The sequence below is a fragment of the Myodes glareolus genome, chromosome 6, assembly GCF_982192425.1.
Source record: "Myodes glareolus chromosome 6, mMyoGla1.1, whole genome shotgun sequence".
Classification (NCBI taxonomy): Eukaryota; Metazoa; Chordata; class Mammalia; order Rodentia; family Cricetidae; genus Myodes; species Myodes glareolus.
In genome coordinates, this window is record NC_142031.1 from 43482942 (window position 1) to 43505398 (window position 22457).

Consider the following 22457-nt stretch of genomic DNA (forward strand, 5'->3'; position numbering starts at 1 on the left):
TAATATAAGATAAATTTCCAAACATTGAAGCAAAAGCAAACTAACTTAAATATGTAAGGTATTTTAGCATAAGTTGATATTAGAACAGCTCATTGATTTCTGTCTGTGAGAGCAGTACGTTAATCTCTTTCAGTGATTGCTCACACTACCTATGACTGTATTTTTGCCTGCTCATTGACACCAGTCATCCACACACAAAATCCAATATTTCTTTATGTATTTGATTACTGCTTTGCATGGGAAACTCCAGACCAGACCAGCTGCTCTGAATGTATAAAGCAGGCCTTTTTGGTGAGAACTAAGCTACATCAGTTAGACAGGGGGAACAAAATGGAGTCACAGACCCAAATCCTCATGTCCCTGCTGCTCTGGGTGTCTGGTGAGAAATTGAAATGTATTATAATATTTTTGGAGTCACTTCTTTGTATAAAAGAAATTTATAATGTGTGCTAGGACACTATTTCTTACACTACTGTAAAAGATGTACACTCTGACAATATGGCATTATGAGGCTATAAATTGACAAATTTCATCGGTATTAAATTCTGTGTGTTTTTTTATTACTTATGACCATTTGTTTTCCATGATTGCAGGTGCCTGTGCAGATATCACAATGACCCAGTCTCCATCTTCTTTGGCTGTGTCAGTAGGAGAGAAGATCACTATCAGCTGCAGGGCCAGTCAGAGTCTTTACAGCAGTAACACCAAAAAGAACCACTTGTACTGGTACCAGCAAAAACTAGGGCAGTCTCCTAAACTACTAATCTACTGGGCATCCACTCGGGAAAATGGGGTCCCTGATCGCTACATAGGCAGTGGATCTCCTTTTGATGACTCTGTAACTGACTCACAATTTTGAGATAAAGAAACCTTCCTGCTCTCTAATGTTGATATAATATTGTATCAGTAAATGCTGTCTTCAAGTCTTTATATTTCATATCAATTAATAAGGCTCAATTTTAAGGGGTATATATTGTTATCCCATGTATAAAATATTCTAACTATGTCCACATCCTGATTAAGAAACCTATCCTATTTTGAAGATATGGCATGGAACAATTTGTTACAGACTGCATAAAATTAATGGAGATTTACAAATACCTCAATGCAGACTGATTCTGCGGTCAGTGAGACTTTGAATATAGTTTGCTAAATTCAAAAAAGTCTCAAATAAATGAGAATGGGTACCTAAACCCACAGATATGAATTATAATACACAAACATAAGATCATGAAAAATCAAACCAAAATTATACCCCAAAGGATCTTCATTCACTCAAGGGTTCTACTCAAAGGTCTGAAATGGGTAAAATATTGGGTGATGATTTCAAAAACATATTCATAAAGTAGTGGATTGTCACAATAGATACAAATAAAAAATTTATTCACCTCTGGATGTACTGAGAAAGGCTAGTAAAATATTGGAAAACATAAACAAGATGAATAAAATAATCAGTAACATGGCAGAATAAGTAAACAAGGGAAAATCACAAATGAAATGTTAGTAAAATTTCAGTGTATCAAATACAGCACACAGTAAAAGGACACTTATAAGTTCAAGCATGTGGCTCTGGTAGGCCTTGCCCTTTCTCCCTATTTGCCTCTACCTCTGTGAAAACTATTAGTTTACATTCCTGAAGCAAGACACAGGTCTATTTGCCTATATGAACAATCCCTAATTCAGACACTATTAAGGTCCAACACTCAATGCACCAAAATCCAGCAATCAAAGTCCTCATTGGTTCACCTAATTAACATACCCACTAAAATTAAGCATCTCATCCTAAGGCCGGGTTTCTGCCTTCATAAACTACCATTTTCCTATGTACTATATCTGTCTCTTTATTTATTTTATTAAAAAGACAGTCCTTTTTTATTAAAAATTTCCACCTCCTCCAATTTCCCTCCCTTTCCTCCAGCTCCCCCTCCCCTTTCCTCTCCAGTCCAAAGAGCAGTCAGGGTTCTCTGCCCTGTGGGAAGTCCAAAGTCTTCCACCATCCATCCAGGTCTAGGAAGGTAAGCATCCAAACAGACTAGGATCCTACAAAGCCAGTGCATGCAGTAGAATCAAAATCCAGTGCCATTGCCCTTGGCTTCTCAGTCAGCCCTCATTGTCAGCCACGTTCAGAAAGTCCAGTTTGATCACATGCTCCATCATTCCCAGTCCAGCTGGCCTTGGTGAGCTCCCATTAGATCAGCCCCACCATCTCAGTGGGTGGGCGCACCACTCAAGGTCCTGACTTCCCTGCTCATGTTCTCCCTCCTTCTGCTCCTCATTTGGACCTTGGGAACTCAGTCCAGTGCTCCAATGTGGGTCTCTGTCTGTACCTCCTTTCATTGCCAGATGAATGTTCTATGGTGATATGTGAGATATTCATCAGTGTGGCTATAGGTTAGGGCCAGTTCAGGCGCCCTCTCCTCAGCTTCCCAATGGAAGAATGGATAAAGAAAGTGTGGAATATATACACATTAGAGTACTACTCAGCAGTAAAAGACAATGACATCTTGAATTTTATGTGCAAATGGATGGAAATAGAAAACACTATCCTGAGTCAGGTAACCCAGACCCAAAAAGAGGAATATGGTATGTACTCACTCATAAGTGGAGTCTAGCCATAGTTAAAGTACATTGAGCCTATAATTCGTGATCCTAGAGAAGCTACATTGGAAGGTGAACCCAAAGGAAAACATATAGTTATCCTCTTGGATATTGGAAGTAGACAAGATTGCCAGGCAAAAATTGAGAGATCTGGGGTGGGGTAAGGGGAGATGGTGGAGAAAAGTGAGAAGGGGGGAGGGGAAGAGTTTGGGGGAATGGGATGATTGGGATGGAGGAAGGGTGGATATGGTATCAGGGAAGTAGATATCTTAATTAGGGGAGCCAGTTTAGGGCTGGAAAGAGACTTGGCTCTAGAGGGGTTCCCAGGTGTCCAAGGAGATGTCCCAGTTTGTTCCTTGGGCAGCTGAGGAGAGGGTGCCTGGACTGGCCCTATTCTATAGCCACAATGAAGACAGTCCTTTTATTCCATGAAAGATTCTTCTGTCCCCTTTCCAGGGTTACAATCCAATTCTCACTCTTCCTCTATATTCTGCCTTTTCTCTTATTCCTTGCCATCTGCCCATCTGGGGAAAAAGAAACATATCCTTTGTGCTGAGAACTTTTCTTTCAGGCCCTGAACCTATACTTTCTTTTCACACAGAACAAAGAAATCACCATAAGACTCAGTAAAGTGGAGGAAAGTATATCCTGTATGAAGACTGAAATTGAAAAAAAATAACTAAAACATCATTGGTTAAAAAATATATAATGGTTATAATGTCAAAGAATTCTAGCATATGATGGAGTTACCAATACTAAGAAGCATAAGATATAGAAGAGCTGAAAAAAACTAAAGACATAGAGATTATGATGAATAAAGCAATAATAGAGAAAAATTGTATTTAGAAAAAAATGGTAAATAAAAAATAGGCATTTTGTTACCCAAATAGAGATCACTGGAGAGTTATCTCTTCATGTCATAGATTGTGCTTATTATGTAAAAGAAAAACACAAAATAAAGAATAGACATCAAAACATCTAATTGAAAGGTGCTAAGTCAAGTTCAAAGACAAACACATGAGAATTACATCTGAACTCTTATTTAAAACATTAAAGACTGAAAAATCATGGAACAATCTCTTTCAGAAATATACAGGAATAATTGAGCTATGTTCAGCCAAATTGTAATTTAAATTGAGGAGAAATAAGGACATTACAAGAAAATCACAAGGTATGGCAGTTCATCATCAAGGAAATATCACTTTAAAGAATACAACAGTAATACTATGTACATAGGAAAATAAAGATCTTCTCAATCAGAAGAGTACAGAAAAATCATACTTTCAAGAGAGAACTAGATAAATAATTATTATCAGGAAAGGAAATATCAGTTTGTCTATCAGTATGTCCAACACTATAAGCCAGAAACTCCAATCTAGTTGAGGGGTAAGGTGGAGGAAGATAAATCAACAATCTATTGAATTAAGAATCCTCAAGAAAATTATAGAAATTAATAAAAATTATTAACTATATGTGATCCCATTTCTCAAGAACGACACACATACTTTTAGACTAGACTGAAACTATATCCAACTGTTTCTTTTATTCAAGAACCACAACAACCTGTTAACTATACACATGTGCTAAAAGTCAAATGTTGGAAGTAAATCTTCCAAGAGAATGGAGGCCCAAAACATAGCTGGCAGAATCATGCTTGTAACACAAATTCAAAATGTTCTTACTTAATAAAACCTTGGAGTCAGCTATCAGGGATGAAAGGTGAAGGATAAGAGAAGCAGAATGTTCAACCATTAGAGTCCTTACCTCTACCATTTCGTAGATTAAAGGGGTGATCCTGTCTTCAGACTGCCTCTTCACTTTGTATTTTCAGAGTGACTGCTCATCCTGACTGATCAGACTGACTGCTCAGATTAAATTCCTGAGCTCCTGTCTCCTCTCTTTGTATTCCTCTCTATGCCAAGCCATATCATTCCTGTCTCCACCTCCCTAGTGTTGAAGTTAAAGGCATGTGATACCAAGTGCTGGGATCACTTTTGTGTGAGCTATTTTTCTTTTAGACTGAATCAATTTTGTGTAGCCCTGGGTGGCCTTGTATTAACAGGTATCTGTCTGCCTGTGTTCCCAAAAGCTGGTATTAACGGTGTGTGCCACACCTTCCTAGACCTGGATGGAGGGTGGAGGGCCTTGGACTTCCCACAGGGCAGGGCACCCTGACTTCTCCAAGGACTGGAAAGGAATGGGGAGGGGGGGAGGAAAAGGGAGGAGGGTAGGAGGTGGAAATTTTAAATAAATAAATAAATAAATAACCAAAAAATAAAAAATTAAAGGTGTATGCCACCAATGTCTAGCCTCTGTAGTTAACAATTGTGGCTAATTCTGCACTCTGATATTCAGGAAAGCTTTATTTGTTAATGCACAAAAAAATTCACCACATATAATGGGAAGTATTACATTATAATCTCAACAGTACTAAATCAAATGGTCCACGACAGCCATAAAGAAAATGAGTCAACAAAAGTATATAACAGTTCCAAATGTGTAAACATTGACTTTGGACTATAGTGTTATGAGACAAACCTAGATAGATGCTGGGCGGCCCTGTTGGTCAGATGTTGCAATCTACCATGCATGTCAGATCTCTCAAACTTGGAAACTTGGAGGATCCTTCCCCCAACAACCCTCCTTCGTGGAAAACACTCTGGTCTCTACCTAACTTGACCTGGAGACTGTTTCTAGGCCTGAATGCCTTCATTAGTCTTTATTTTCTTTCTGGGATGGGAGTAAAAAAATATTTTCAAATTTTATTGTACAATATTTCATAATAATAATACAAATATTTTTAAAAAGTGAAACACAATGTATTTGGCACAATTATGGTGACCTTTTAATGAAGAAATAACATTAACACCCCTGGAACTATTCCATGCAAAGAAAAGAAAGGAATACAACCAGACTTCATGTGGGGAGACAGGATTATCCAGATATCAAAGTAAAGATTCAAAAGGAAAAAAATACAGAGATGAGAGACAAATTTCCTTGATTAACATAAGGACCTCTTAATTCTTGCAAATGAAATCTAAGAATACATTATGAGGAATGTAAATTGTAACCAAATTGTTTTCTATGAAGGAATGAAAGGGTGGCCCAAACCCAAAAATATTATCTCCAATTCAACACAAAGTGCTTCAGAAGCAGAAACCCTGTCATCATCTTGGTAAGTATAGAACACTCATTTAAACTCAGGATAAATCCCAGAATGAGCCAGAAGTAGAAGAATGTTCCCTGAATATAAATAAGAATTTAGGACACAGTAACTGGCATGTGCAGCCCTGTATGCAGGTTCTGCTGGAAGAAGGAAGAATACTTGTTTTTTATTGTCAGTACCTAGAGAGACAATGTCAACTACTCATTTTCTTTCCAAATTGGAGCATGTCATCAAAGAGACAGATGTTTTTTGATTACACAGTATGCTGACCATTAGTCAAACTATCTAGATTGAAAACATCAAATAAATCTCCAAACAGTGCACAGACAGCTGATGGCTCACACTGTTCTAGAATGACATGGAGGCACAGGAGAAATGTGATGGGTTCTTTGAGAAAGTCTTCACTGATATGAAACCCAAGTACTGGTTGAGATGAATGTCTTCAACAACCTGAGGGTCCACCTGGTAGGATGGATTATGCCGAATTTCTTCTTGATGATGGATGAAGATATTAAGAAGGCTGTGAAGGAGTTGTACAAACCTTTGATTAGTAGGCCGCCTATCCACATGCCAGGGTATTGGGTGGATAACTTCAGAAAGGTCTCCTGCCTTCAGTTTGAAATGATAGAGTACACAAGAGAGGCTTGTGCAACTTCATGTCCCTGAAGCATCTCCAGAGAGCTATGGGAGCTGTGTGGGACTCAGCTCAATAAAACATAGATCTAGGTCCCTATCCATGTAACTGCATTACTGATACAGAGTCCTGGGACCTTTTAGCAACAGAGGTCGTGGAGAGTAAGAGAATGACAGATCTGGACAATTCTCAGACAGGCTGTTTTTATTGTATGTCTGTTGGACAGTGTTGTAATTGATTGACAAGCCAGTTAAAAATGGTATTAAAAAACAACAATGAAACAAAGATGGGTTTCTGAAAGTAATTTATAATAGCATTGCAAAAGTATTTAAAGCAAAACCCACACTATGAATGAGAGAAATATTCTTATAATTGTATTAAGTAGGAAAAAACAGAGCACTGCTTCACAATTCTGAAATGAGAGAAGGGCACATATCCAATCTCACTCTTATTCAGAAAAATGCACAAACATGACTTAGAAAAAAATGTAAAAGTCAAATGAGCACAATACATTCTTAATCTTAAAGACTCTCAGAATTCAATCAGAAATTTCTTAGTCCTAAAAATTCTAACAGCAGAGGGCAGGATATAAACCAAGAGGTCTCTAAAAAGTCAACAGACAAAAATCACTAGATTTTCTCTGTGAAAGTAACAAACTTCCCAAGAAAGAAGTCAAGGGTGAATTCCATTCACAACTTCAAAACAGAATGCCTAGAAACCAATTTTTAAAAAGTTAAAGATCCATACATGAAATCATTAGGATGTTAAATAATAAAGCTGTAGCAAACAGAGGATGAAAAAAATATTTAACATAAGAGAGAATGTCCTGCAGGATGTGGTAACCATGTGACACAAGAATTCAATCCACATCACTATCCCAGGGCCAATGCTCAGAGAGTTGGAAAAACAATGGTGAAAATCATCACATTACCATTCACTGAAATGAGTGTTGCAATGTTCAACTGTACAATAAATTAAGCATCTCTTGGTTTGAATTACATTGAAAGTATGAAGCCTGATGTGCCTCCCAATTTCAATCACTAGAAGAAAAGAAGATAATGAGTTTAATATTTGCTCATTTGAATGTTCTGCTCAATGGGAGTAAGGCCCTGTGTGCAGCTGTGGTGAGGCATTGGGACAGGAGTCTTTGAAGCAAAGCTAAGAACCTTGTGGAGAGGAAAGAGGGGGAGATCACTGTCACACATTTCTCCCAAGAACACAAAGTCAGGGACTTCAAAACTTCCTAGAAGACCTGTAATTATACATGTCTTACCAGCAAAAAAACAACATCCTGGAGACTAAGGCTTTACCAAATGGGCCTTCTGGGTACAGTCAAGCTGCAGTGTACTTCTGTCCTTGATTGGAGAATACTGAGCTTCACTCAGTGCTTTAAATTGAATGACACTGTTCAAGGATATCAGGGTCTGAGTCATTTCAGACTGTCAAATACCTTGGAAACAGAAATGTCTGACTTTTTTTCACTTTGTCAGTACCTTCAGTTTAAATGCCATAGAGAAGGGAAATGTTGATTATGAAAAAGCCTCACTTCCTAGCTAAGTTGAGGTTTTTCTTAAAAACTGAGTCCGAGGTGGAATTGATGGTGTGCTGAGTGTCCACAGGGACACAAACCTAGCATCATTATCTGCTTTGATTTTTATAGTAGAGACATTGTCAAGGTATTTGTGATTCTGCCCACAGGACAAACTGGGACTCCTTTGCTGGATGCTGATTGACAGGAACTGTGGAGTCTTACTGGTTACAGAGTAAAATATGCCTCCACTTGTGAAAACTTTGTGTGGATTCAGTATTGGATTTGCAATGAAAAGAAAGAGACCTGACTTATATTCAGTGATGCCTGTTTATTGTACGTTTAGGTCCTTTTCATCACATTGTCATATTCCGTTGCCTCTTCTACTCCTTATGAAATTTAGTTGAAAGCCTCTTTGTGGAGTCAGCATTTCTTTCTCATCTGAACTATGACATATTTTTTCTCAAACTTATTAAATCTAATTATTTTCTCTTGTAGAGAAGTATCACACTATAAATATGTTGTTGTTATGAGATACAAAAAATTATTTTAGGCTAGAGACATGGATAAGTGCCCTTCCTGGTCTGGCAGAGGACATAGGTACAATTCTCAGTATTCATATGGTAGTTCACAGTTTTCTGCCACAGTATTTTAGGGGACCCATGCACTTTTCTGGAATCCAAGGTCAACAGTCACAGATGTGGTACACAGGCATACATTTAGCAAAACAAATATATACATAGAATAAATACAAAGACATCTTTTTAAAAAGCTTCATTTGTTTCCAAAATGAATCCCCTTATCACTTTTTGTTGTATTATTTCTCTAATCAGAACTTTGAGAACTATATTGTATAAATATGGAGAGAGTGGACATACTTGTCTTGGTTCTGATTTTATTGGGATTACTTTGGGTTTCTTTCCATTTAATTTGATGTTCGCTGTTGGCTTACTTTATATTGCTTTTATTATGCTTAGGAATGTTTCTTGTATTCTTGAATTCTTCAAGACCTTTATCAAAAAAGAGTGTTGAATTTTGTCAAATGTTTTCATCATCTAATGAAATGATCATACGTTTTTTCCTCCAGTTTATATATATGGTGAATGACATTGATAGATTTTAATATATTGAACAATCCTTGCATCTCTAGGATGGAGTCAACCTTTTATTACTTGTAGAAGATATGATAGTATACATAAATGATCCCTAATACTCTACTAGGGAACTTATATATGTAATATCATCAGTAATGTGACATGATACAAAATCAAATAAAAAAAATCAATAGTCTTTCTCTATACAAATGCTAGAGAAGCTGAGAAAGAAATCATAGTACTGACCTTCAGCTAATTCTGCAGGCTATTCTGTGTTCCACTAGACTCTGTCTTCCCCCCAAGTTCACCCTTTTGTCTGTGAGTTCCTTGAAATACTAGGCATCCCTATTTTTGGGCTGAGGAGTTCCATCCAGATCAGCGTCCCTGTTTCTCTGCTGAGGAGTTCCATCCAGATCAGAACAGTTCCTGTTTCTGCACTGAGGAGATCAGCCCAGAGAGTCAGTCACAGCAAAGATTGGACCAAGATGCAAAGACTATCCTGGCTGCATTTGAAGGAAGAGATGGGCAGGCACCAATACAAGAATTTCTCCAATAACTTGAAAGGCAACATGACATCAACAGGATCCAGGAATCACGCAACACAAAGAATTGAACACCCTACTCCAGAAGAAGTAGAAGATATCAACTTTAAACAGAATATTATGAAAATAAAAGAGAACCTTAAACAGGATGTGAAAAACTGTCATAAAGAAATGGAGATGACAAACAAAAATGTAGAGAAAATGAATGAATATCTCAAAGATACCCAAGAAAAGCAAGAAAGGCAATCAAACAAGTAAGGGAAACTGTTCAGGATTTGAAAATGGAAATGGAGGTAATGAAGAAAACACAAACCGAGGGAAGGCAGAATATGGAAAATCTGGGTAAACAAACAGGAAATACAGAGACAAGTATTACCAAGAGATTACAAGAGATAGAAGAAAGAATCTCAGACACGGAAGATACTATAGAGGAAATAAATACATTTAAAAAGAACAAAACAAATCCAACAAATTCTTAACAAAAAACATCCAAGAAATCTGGGACACCATGAAAAGACCAAAACTAAGAATAATAGGGATAGAAAAAGGAGAAGAACTACATTTCAAAGGACCAGAAAATGTATTCAACCAAATTATAGAAGAAAACTTTCCCAACCTAAAGAAGGGTATTCTTGCCTTATCTCCCTGACTACTCCAAAGGGGCAGCTTCCCCAGCTAATCCCTCTCTCCTGCAACGCCATCCCAGCTTTCTGCCTGGAACCCATACCCTCCCCTCTCCTTTTTTCGGGGCTTAAATTCCTCCATCTCAGCCGGGGTGGGCACCGCGGGCCAGGTTAGGCGGTGAGTGCAAAGGGACTGGAGTCCCTTTGTTCCAAAAGCCGGCCTGCAGCAAGCCAAGACTGCAGGCAGGGGCACCTCTGACCAGCGAGGGGCTCCGATCCTGTGGAGGGATAAGTGTATTGTTCCTGACCGCCACACAAGGCCGGTTAGGGAACACACAATACTCCCGCCACCCTTATCTCCCTGACTACTCCAAAGGGGCAGCTTTCCCAGCTAATCCCTCTCTCCTGCAACGCCATCCCAGCTTTCTGCCTTGAACCCATACCCTCCCCTCTCCTTTTTTCGGGGCTTAAATTCCTCCATCTCAGCCGGGGTGGGCACCGCGGGCCTGGTTAGGCGGTGAGTGCAAAGGGACTGGAGTCCCTTTGTTCCGATAGCCGGCCTGCAGCAAGCCAAGACTGCAGGCAGGGGCACCTCTGACCAGCGAGGGGCTCCGATCCTGTGGAGGGGTAAGTGTATTATTCCTGACCACCACACAAGGCCGGTTAGGGAACACACAATACTCCCGCCACCCTTATCTCCCTGACTACTCCAAAGGGGCAGCTTGCCCAGCTAATCCCTCTCTCCTGCAAAGCCATCCCAGCTTTCTGCCTGGAACCCATACCCTACCCTCTCCTTTTCTCAGGGCTTAAATTCCTCCATCTCAGCCGGGGTGGGCACCGCGGGCCAGGTTAGGCGGTGAGTGCAAAGGGACTGGAGTCCCTTTGTTCCGATAGCCGGCCTGTAGCAAGCCAAGACTGCAGGCAGGGGCACCTCTGACCAGCGAGGGGCTCTGATCCTGTGGAGGGGTAAGTGTATTGTTCCTGACCGCCACACAAGGCCGGTTAGGGAACACACAATATTCCCGCCACCCTTATCTCCCTGACTACTCCAAAGGGGCAGCTTCCCCAGCAAATCCCTCTCTCTTGCAACACCATCCCAGCTCTCTGCCTGGAACCCATACCCTCCCCTCTCCTTTTTTCGGGGCTTAAATTCCTCCATCTCAGCCAGGGTGGGCACCGCGGGACGTACAGGCGGTGAGTGCAAAGGGACGGAAATCCCTTTGTTCTAATAGTCTGCCTGCAGCAACCTAAGGCTGCAGGCAAAGTGATTCCTGGATAGCAAGGGGCATTAATCCAGTAGCAAAAGACCCAGCGGAGGGAAGAGCCATTGGAGAGCATCTGAAGGAAGAGATGGGCAGGCGCCAAGGCAAGAATTCCTCCAACAATCTGAAAAACAACACGAAAACACCAGATCCCAGCGATCTTATGACAGAAGGACTTGAACACCCTATACCGGAAGAAGTGGAAAACAGTGTCATTATAAAAGCAATAGAGTCTCTTAAACAGGGTATGAATAACTCACTTAAAGAAATAGAAGAGAAATATAACAAAAAGATGGAAGAAATGAGTAAAGAAATAGAAGACAAATATAACAAAAAGTTTGAAGAAATAAGTAAATTCGTAAATGATACCCTGGGAAACCAAGAAAAAACAATCAAACAGGTAATGGAATCAGTTCAACAATTGAAAACTGAAATGGAGGCAGTGAAGAAAACACAAACCGAGGACCGGCTGGATATGGAAAATCTAGGTAAACAAACAGAGACTTCAGGAAAAGCATAACCAATAGAATACAAGAGATAGAAGAACGAATCTCAGATTATGAAGACACCATAGAGAAAATAAATGCCCTGACCAAAGAAAACAGCAAATCCAACAAATTCTCATCACAAAACATTCAGGAAATATGGGACATAATAAAAAAACCAAATCTAAGAATAATAGGAGTAGAAGAAGGAGAAGAATTGCAGACCGAAGGTCCAGAAAATATATTCAACAAAATTATAGAAGAAAACTTTCCCATCCTAAAGAGTGATATTCCTATGAAGGTGCAAGAAGCATACAGAACACCGAATAGACTGGATCAGAAAAAAACATCCCCTCGCCATATAATAATCAAAACACAAAGCATTCAGATTAAAGAAAGGATATTAAGAGCTGCAAAGGAAAAAGGTCAAGTAACCTATAAAGGTAAACCTATCAGACTTACACCAGACTTCTCTATAGAAACCATGAAAGCCAGAAGGTCCTGGATAGAGGTACTGCAGAAACTAAGGGACCATGGATGCAAGCCCAGATTAATATACCCAGCCAAGCTTTCATTCACTATCAACGGAGAAAACAAAATATTCCAGGATAAAAACAAATTTAAACAATACGTAGCTACTAATCCAGCCTTACAGAGAATATTAGAAGGAAAATTACATCCCAAGGAATCCAACATTGCCAACACTGACTACAATAACTCAGACATCTAGCGACCCTTCACTAGCACAACTCAAAGAAGGAAAACACATACACTCTACTACCCCAAAAAAAAAAATGACTCGAGTCAACAACCACTGGTCATTAATATCTCTTAATATCAATGGACTCAATTCACCTATAAAGAGGCACAGACTTAGAGATTGGATACGAAAACAGGATCCAACATTCTGCTGTTTACAAGAAACACACCTCAACCACAAAGACAGACACCTACTCAGAGTAAAGGGTTGGGAAAAGGTTTTCCAAGCAAATGGACCTAAGAAACAAGCGGGTGTGGCCATTCTAATATCTAACAAAATCGACTTCAAACTAAAATCAATCAGAAGAGATGGAGATGGACATTTCATACTCATAACAGGAACAACTCATCAGGAAGAAGTCTCAATCCTGAATATCTATGCCCCTAATATAAAGGCACCCACTTATGTAAAAGAAACTCTTCTAGAACTCAAGGCAGTCATCAAACCACACACGCTAATAGTAGGAGACTTCAACACTCCTCTCTCACCAATGGACAGGTCAATCAGACAGAAACCAAACAGAGAATTAAGAGATTTATTGGAGGTATTGAATCAAATGGACTTAACAGACATCTATAGAACACTCCACCCAAATAGGAAAGAATATACCTTCTTCTCTGCAGTTCATGGAACCTTCTCGAAGATTGACCACATACTCGGTAACAAAGCAAACTTCCACAGATACAAAAAAATATTAGTAACCACCTGTGTCTTGTCAGATCACCATGGATTAAAATTAGAATTCAACAACAATGCTAACCCCAGGAAGTCAACAAACTCATGGAAGTTGAACAGTCAACTACTAAATCACCCCTGGGTCAAGGACGAAATTAAGAAAGAAATTAAAGACTTCCTTGAATTTAATGAAAACAAAGACACAACATACTCAAACCTATGGGACACTATGAAAGCAGTGCTAAGAGGAAAGTTCATAGCAATAGGTGCCCAAATAAAGAAAACGGAGAAAGCACACATTGGAGACCTAACAGCACACTTGAAAGCTCTAGAAAAAAAAGAAGCTGATTCACCCAGGAGGAGTAGAAGACTGGAAATAATCAAACTGAGGGCTGAAATCAACAAAATAGAAACAGAGAAAACAATCCAAAGAATCAATGAATCAAAAAGCTGGTTCTTGGAAAAAATCAACAAGATTGACAAACCCCTATCCAAACTAATCAAACGGCAGAGAGAGAACGTGCAAATTAATAGGATCAGAAATGAAAAAGGGGACATAACCACAGACACAGAGGAAATGCAGAGAATCATTAGATCTTACTACGAAAGTTTATATGCCACAAAGTTGGAAAATGTAAAAGAAATGGACATTTTTTTAGATAAGTACCATATACCAAAGTTGAACCAAGAACAGGTGAACAATCTAAATAGACCTGTTAGTCGCGAAGAATTAGAAGCAGTTATCAAAAATCTCCCTACCAAAAAAAGCCCAGGACCAGATGGTTTCAATGCAGAATTCTACCAGAACTTCCAGGAAGAGCTAATACCTATACTCCTTAACGTATTCCACAATATAGAAACAGAAGAGTCATTGCCTAACTCCTTTTATGAAGCTACAGTTAGCCTAATACCAAAACCACACAAAGACACAACCAAGAAAGAGAATTACAGGCCAATCTCACTCATGAACATTGACGCGAAAATTCTCAATAAAATACTGGCAAACCGTATCCAAGAGCACATTAGAAAAATTATCCATTATGATCAAGTCGGCTTCATTCCAGAGATGCAGGGCTGGTTCAACATTCGCAAATCTATCAATGTAATCCATCATATAAATAAACTGAAAGAAAAAAACCATATGATCATCTCACTAGATGCTGAAAAAGCATTTGACAAAATTCAACACCCATTTATGATAAAGGTGTTGGAGAGACTGGGGATACAAGGATCATACCTAAATATAATAAAAGCAATATACAGCAAGCCGACAGCTAACATCAAACTGAATGGAGAGAAACTCAAAGCCTTTCCACTAAAATCAGGAACGCGACAAGGCTGTCCACTCTTTCTATACCTCTTCAATATAGTGCTTGAAGTTCTAGCAATAGCAATAAGACAACATAAGGAGATCAAGGGGATTCGTATTGGAAAGGATGAAGTCAAACTTTCGTTATTTGCTGACGATATGATAGTTTACATAAGTGACCCCAAAAACTCTACCAAAGAACTCCTACAGCTGATAAACACCTTTAGTAACGTGGCAGGATACAAGATCAACTCCAAAAAATCAGTGGCCTTCCTATACACAAAGTATAAAGAAGCAGAGAGGGAAATCAGAGAAACATCACCTTTCATGATAGCCACAAATAGCATAAAATATCTTGGGGTTACTCTAACCAAGGAAGTGAAAGACCTATTTGACAAAAACTTTAAGTCCTTGAAGAAAGAAATTGAGGAGGATACGAGAAAATGGAAAGACCTTCCCTGCTCTTGGATTGGGAGAATCAACATAGTAAAAATGGCAATTCTACCAAAAGCAATCTATAGATTCAATGCAATCCCCATCAAAATCCCATCAAACTTCTTCACAGACCTTGAGAGAACAATAATCAAGTTTATATGGCAAAACAAAAAACCCAGGATAGCCAAAACAATCTTATACAATAAAGGAACTTCAGGAGGCATTACCATCCCTGACTTCAAACTCTATTATAGAGCTACAGTATTGAAAACAGCTTGGTATTGGCATAAGAACAGAGAAATCGACCTTTGGAATCGAATAGAAGACCCGGATATTAACCCACAAACCTATGAGCACCTAATTTTTGACAAGGGAGCTAAAGGTATACAATGGAAGAAGGAAAGCATCTTTAACAAATGGTGCTGGCATAACTGGATGTCAACCTGTAAAAAAATGAAAGTAGATCCATATCTATCACCATGCACAAAAATCAAGTCCAAATGGATTAAAGACATCAACATTAATCCGTCCACTTTGAACCTGATAGAAGAGAAAGTGGGAAGTAGTCTACAAGATATAGGCACAGGAGCCCTCTTCCTAAGTAGGACCCCAGCAGCACAGACAATAAGAGAAACAATGAATAAATGGGATCTACTGAAACTGAGAAGATTCTGTAAAGCAAAGGACACTGTCAGTAGGACAAAAAGGCTGCCTTCTGACTGGGAGAAGATCTTCACCAACCCCTCATCAGACAAAGGACTGATCTCCAAAATTTACAAAGAACTCAAGAAACTAGGCACTAAATCTCTAATTAACCCAATTAAAAAATGGGGTACTGATCTGAACAGAGAATTCACAACAGATGAACTTCGAATGGCCAGAAGACACTTAAGGTCATGCTCAACCTCCTTAGCGATCAGGGAAATGCAAATCAAAACCACTTTGAGATACCATCTTACACCTGTCAGAATAGCTAAAGTCAAAAACACCAACGATAGCCTATGCTGGAGAGGATGTGGGGTGAGGGGAACACTCATCCATTGTTGGTGGGAATGCAAACTCGTGCAGCCACTGTGGAAATCAGTGTGGCGGTTTCTCAGGAAACTGGGAGTCAACCTCCCTCAGGACCCAGCAATTCCACTCTTGGGAATATACCCTAAAGATTCCCTAACATACTACAAAAGCATTTGTTCTACTATGTTCATAGCAGCACTATTTGTAATAGCCAGAACCTGGAAACAGCCTAGGTGCCCCTCAATAGAAGAATGGGTAAAAAAGGTGTGGAACATATACACATTAGAGTTTTACTCAGCGGTAAAAAACAATGACATCTTGAATTTTGCATGCAAATGGATGGAAATAGAAAACGCTTTACTGAGTGAGGTGAGCCAGACCCAAAAAGAGGAACACGGTATGTATTCACTCATTAGTGGATTCTAACCATAATTAAAGGTCTTTGAGCCTATTATTCGTGATCCTAGAGAAGCTAAATAAGAAGACGAACCTGATGAAGATTATTTACCTATCCACCAGGAGGTAGGAAATAGACAAGAGTCCCAGGTAACCTCGGGTGCATGGGGGGGTGGGAGGGTTGATGGAAGGAGAGAGGGTTAGAGAGAAGGGAGTAGGGGAGGAATGGGGAAAGCTCGTTGGCCTGGGATGGGGGGGAGGGAGGGAGGATGAATATGGGATCAGGGAAGAATATTTTTCAACTAAGGGAGTCATTTTAGGGTTTACAGGAGACTTGATTATATATGGGATCCCAGGTCCAAGGAGAGATCCCCCAGATTGTTCTCTGGACAGAGGAGAGGGTGCCTGAATCGGCCGTGGCCCATAACCATACTGATGTATATTTTGCTTGTCACCATAGATCCTTCATCTGGCGAAGGACGGCGATAAAGTCGGAAACCCACATTGGAGCACCGGACTGAGCCCCCCGAGGTCCAAATGAGGAACAGAAGTAGGAAGAACATGAAAAACGAAATCAGTACTGCGAGGGATGCTATCACCCACTGATACAATGGAACGGATCTAATGAGAGTTTACCAAGGCCAGTTGGACTGGGACTGAACGAGGAAGTGATATAACCAGATTCTCGGAATTTGACCGGATTCTCTGAATGTGGCTGGCCCGGAGTCTTTCTGAAAAGCCATTGACTATGACATTGGGACCTGTTTCCTCTATATATTCTGGATTTTGGGGATCAAGTCAGTTTGGACACTCACCTCCTGGACCTGAAGGGGGGGGGAGGAACTTGAACTTCCCACAGGGCAGGAAACCCTGACTGCCCTAAGGGATGAAGAGGGAGGAGGAGAGGGAGTGGGGGGAGTGGGAGGGTGTTGGGAAGAGGGGCGGAAATGGAAACTTTTATAATTTAATAAAACTTACTTAAAAAAAAAAGAAGGGTATTCTTATGAAGGTACAAGAAGCATGCAGAACACCAAATAGACTGGATCACCAAAAGCATCCACTTGTCATATAATAATCAAAACACAAAACTTACAGAATAAAGAATGAATATTAAGAGCTGCAAGGGAAAAATTCAAGTAACATATAAAGGGAAACCTATCAGAATTATACCTGACTTCTCTATGGAAACAATGAAAGCCAGAAGGTCTTGGATAGATGTACTGCAGAAACTAAGAGACCATGGATGCAAGCCCAGACTACTATATCCAGCAATGCTTGCATCTACCATCAATGGAGAAAACAAGATATTCCAGGACAAAAACAGATTTAAACAATATGTAGCCACCAGCCCAGCCTTACAGAAAATACTAGAAGGCAAATCACAAAACAAGGAAGTCATCAACACCCATAATAATGCAAGCATCTGACAACCCTCCACCAGCACAACTTAAAGAAGGGAAACACACAAACACTACCACCAGAAAAAAAAACAGAGTTAACAACCACTGGTCATTAATATCACTTAATATCAATGGACTCAATTCACCTATAAAAGGGCACAGGTTAAGAGAATAGATACAAAAACAGTATCCATCATTCTGCTGTTTACCAGAAACACACCTCAAACTCAAAGACAGATATTACCTCAGAGTAAAGGGTTGGGAAAAGGTTTTCCAACCAAATGGACCAAAGAAACAAGTGAATGGCCAAGGACAATGGCACTGGGTTTTGATTCTACCACATGTACTAGCTTTGCAGGAGCCTAGTCTGTTTGGATACTCACCTTGCTAGACCTGGATGGAGGGGAGAGGACCTTGGACTTCCCACAGGGCAGGGAACCCTGATTGCTCTTTGGACTGGAGAGGGAGGGTAAGGGAGAGTGGGGGGAGTGGGATGGAAATGGGCGGATGAGAGGAGGTGGAAATTTTTAATAAATAAATAGATTACAAAAGCATAAAGAATATTAAAAAAAGAATTCAGAGTACTACTTACTGGTTAAAAGCAATGACCTCTTGAAATTTGCATGCAAATGGATGGAACTAGAAAAAAATCCTGAGTGATTAAACCAGACCCAGAAAGTAGAATATGATATGTACTCACTCATAAGTGTATACCATTTGTAAAGCAATGAATATTGTGTCTATAGTTTATGTCCTAGAGAAGCTAAGAAACAAAGTGAACCCTAAGAAAAACATGCATAGATTCACGTGGAAAGTGGAAACAGACAAGATTACCTGACAAAACTGGGAGCGTGAGGGTAGAGCAGTATGGAAGATGGGGAAGACAAGTATAGAAGAGGAGGCAAGAGAACTTGAAGGAATGGGATAGACAAGATGGAGTAAGGAAAGAGATGAGACCAAAGAAATATATTTTGATTGAGGGAGCCATTATGGGAATAACAAAAAACATGGTATTAGAGAAATTCTCACGAATTCACAAGAATGACCCATCTAGACCCAAAGCAATACAGGAAAGGGTACCTAAACTGGCCTTGCTCTGTAGTCAGATTGATGAATATCTTAATTATTACCATAGTACCTTTATCCAGAAACTCATGGAAACAGGCAGAGATCTGCATTAGAGAAGTGGACTGAGCACCCAAATGTACAGCTGAAGAGCTAGAGGAATGAGAGTATGAGCAAGGAGATCAAGACCGTGATGGAGACACCCACTGAAACAGTCTACCTAGGTTATTGGGAGCTCACCAACTTCTGCTAGACAGGGAAGGAAACAGCATAGGTTCAAACTTGTCTCTCTGAATGTGGATGACATTTGTATGACTGTGGCAGACTTAGTGGCACCAGGATTTATATCGAAGGTTTGCACTGCTTTTGTTTGGAACCTATTCTCTTTGGATAGATACCTTTCTCTGCCTGGATATAGGAGGGAGGACCTTGAACCTTCCCCAAAGCATTGCCCCTTTCCTCTCTGAAGTGTGGATGGGGGTGGGATGCAGAGTTAGTTGGAGGGAAGAGGAGGAGGTGAGGGAGTGGGAACTGAGGTTAGTAGGTAAAATGTAAAAATATTGTTCGTTTTCTTTATAAAATAAATTATGAAAAGTTAATTCTTAGTGATCACAGTGAATCTGCAACCCACATCCTTTGCAACAGTGCAGTAACAGTACAGATGGAGCCTCAAAATAACAGAACATAGCAATGCCAAAAGGCCACAAAAGAAACCATCCGGTGTACACTACTTAGAGTGCTCTAGCGAATACTTCACTAATTCTAGCTGACAAAGAGTGGTAATTTTTGAGCACCAAGTCATACTTCTGAGCTCATTTGCATATTGACACATCAGCCACAGTGCAAATTGTTCAAAGAACCTTTAAAAGTAGTGCCTCAAAGCCTAGGAAGAAACCTCTAGTCCAAGTCTCAGAGAACAGGTCAGCTGCTCTCCTGCTGTGGTTTCTGGCTTCCAGATGAGAGGGTATAGTGTTGGGGAAAACCCCTGTAGACCTTGTTGCTTTCCATGTCTTGATGTCCTGATCATTGAAATTATGGCACCTAAGCAGTGTTAAATTTCTGTTTTATTTTATGGCTTCTCAGAGTGTAACTCATGAATCCTAATGTTTCTACATCCATGATGGTTTTACACCATAGTGCTTTCAGTATAACTATGCCAGCACAGTGTGTTTATCATTCTGGGCTCCACTTCTGACATCATGCTTATTCAGTCCCCAGCTTTGATGTCTGTTTCTATAAGGCAGAGGGCCACCATCTATTGCAGGGCCAACAAGAGTCAGGGCCAGCAAGAGTGTCACTGATTATGACATTAGTTAGAGGCACTGGTACAAACACAAAACAGGATAACTTCCCAAATACCTTACCTATGGTGCATCAACCTACTATCTGGGTCCCTGACAGGTTCTGTGTGTCTGGGACAGAATTCAACCTCTCCTTTCATGCTGTGGAGACTGATGATGCTGCAGGCTATTACTGTCAACAGAGTTATAAGTCTCCTCCCACAGTGCTCCCAGGCTAAACAAAAACCTACTGGAGACTGCTGCTCACTGAAGTTAAGTCTGTGAGCTGGGTCTCTCCCCACACAGCTCCACTATGTGATCTTAGAGAGATTATTCATAAAAAGGGTAAAGCTGTGAAACAGAGATTTCATAAACTAATACATGTGTTTGTCTGACCATGGATACATCACAATTATTTTTTTCCAATTTGCTTTCTTAATTAAGATTCCCCTCCTATTATTTTCAAGCACAATTTTTAAGTTCAATAGATTGACTAGAAAATCATTTAAAATTTACAAGAAATTTTCAGTCATTGAAAATAAAAGCTTTGAATATTGAAGACTGTTAGTTGTCTTGGAGACACAAGTTGACATCCTCATCCTAATGTCACATTTCCACTTCTCTTGTTTAAGAAATCAAAAGTTCCTCTTCAAGAGATCACACAAGCAAACCTTCTGCAGCTGATTTAATGCTTAACTGCTGATAAGTATTTCTGCATCCATCACAGATGCACATCTACAGGCCGAGACTACTTACCTCTTCTTTACTCTTATCTAATATTCACATCTTTCTTTTTAATATCTCCCAAATGTGGCCACATTTTCTTCTTACTTCATTTCAGTTTCTACCCTCTTCATAGGCTGAGGGAATATACCATCTTACTACATATCCTGAGCTGACCTGGACGTCACTACATAGCAGACAGTCACCCTGAAACTGCAACCAATCTGCGTCTTCACGTGATGAAAAATTATATGACACCACGCCTACAAAACTCTTTATATTCTAGTTGTTCTCTAATTACAGGTACAGAAACTCTAGAGATTAAACAGTGTAAGCCACTATCATGGAAACTTTAGTTTGCAGAAACTCTCTACCTTTTCATGATCATTCTTTGGGCTTTTGAATCCTTCACATGTGGAGTGAGAAAGCTCAACAAAATGATCCTTAGCAACACATTCTTATGAACATCTTTGAGATTCTCAATATTACAGTGCTAGCTCAGGATAGTGAAAATGAATTATCTGACATTCCTAATGGTGCACAAGAAGTTATTGTAATAAGGAGGGGGCTGCTAATTGGTTCCTGGCTGGAAGGCTAGCTTAGACCAGAAATAATCACAAAGAAACTGTATTAATTAAGTCGCTGATTGGCTCCTTAGCTCTAGCTTCTTATTGGCTAACTCATATTGATTTAACCCATTTCTATTAATCTGCATATCACCATGTTGCTGTGGCTTGCCAGGTAAAGTTCCCAACATTTGTCTCTAGTGGCTCCATGGCTTCTCTCTGACTCTGCCCTCTTTCTTTCAGTACAGAGCCTAGCTTTTCCTGGCTAGTTCTGTTCTGCCTTGCCATAGGCTCAGAGTAGTTCTTTATTCATTAATCTATAAAAGCAACACATACACAGAAAGACCTCCCACTCCAAGTTATCACAAACTCAGTGACTTATGAACTCAACACCTAAAATCTCAGGACAGTGTGTCTGAGTTCTCATCTCAGGCTCTCACAGGTTAGTCAAGGTGTTGTCAAGTCTTCATTCTCTTCAGGTTACTCAAAAACATTTCACTGTAAGACCTGTGAAGTTGGTACAACCATGTTTTTGAGTGGATTCTAGCCATAAACAAAGGGCATTGAGGCTATATCTCGTGATCCTAGAGAACTTAAATGATAAGGTGAAACTAAAGAAAAACATATATTTATCGTTCTGGATATTGGAAGTAGACAAGATCGCCCGGCAAAAGCTGGGAGCACAAGGATGGGGTTGGGGTGGGGGGAAGGGAAGATGAGGAAATAGAAGGGAGGGGGGATTTGAGAGATTGGGGAATGGGATGGTTGATATGGAGGAAGGGTGGATATTGGAGCAGGGAAGAAAATATCTTAATTAAGAAAGCCATTTTAGGGATTGCAAGAGACTTGGCTCTAGAGGAGATCCCAGGTGTCCACAGGTTTGTCCCCAGGTAGGTCCTTGG

At 39.8% G+C, this 22457-nt stretch overlaps 1 pseudogene across 1 annotated transcript; it reads left to right on the forward strand.

Moving 5' to 3' along the window:
• The first annotated feature begins 236 nt into the window (after positions 1 to 236).
• LOC148121760 (immunoglobulin kappa variable 4-1 pseudogene) lies at positions 237 to 20505 on the forward strand (annotated as a pseudogene). The gene is made up of 3 exons (XR_015738208.1): positions 237 to 379; positions 594 to 819; positions 20397 to 20505. The product of XR_015738208.1 is annotated as an immunoglobulin kappa variable 4-1 pseudogene (transcript).
• The last annotated feature ends 1952 nt before the right edge of the window (positions 20506 to 22457 follow it).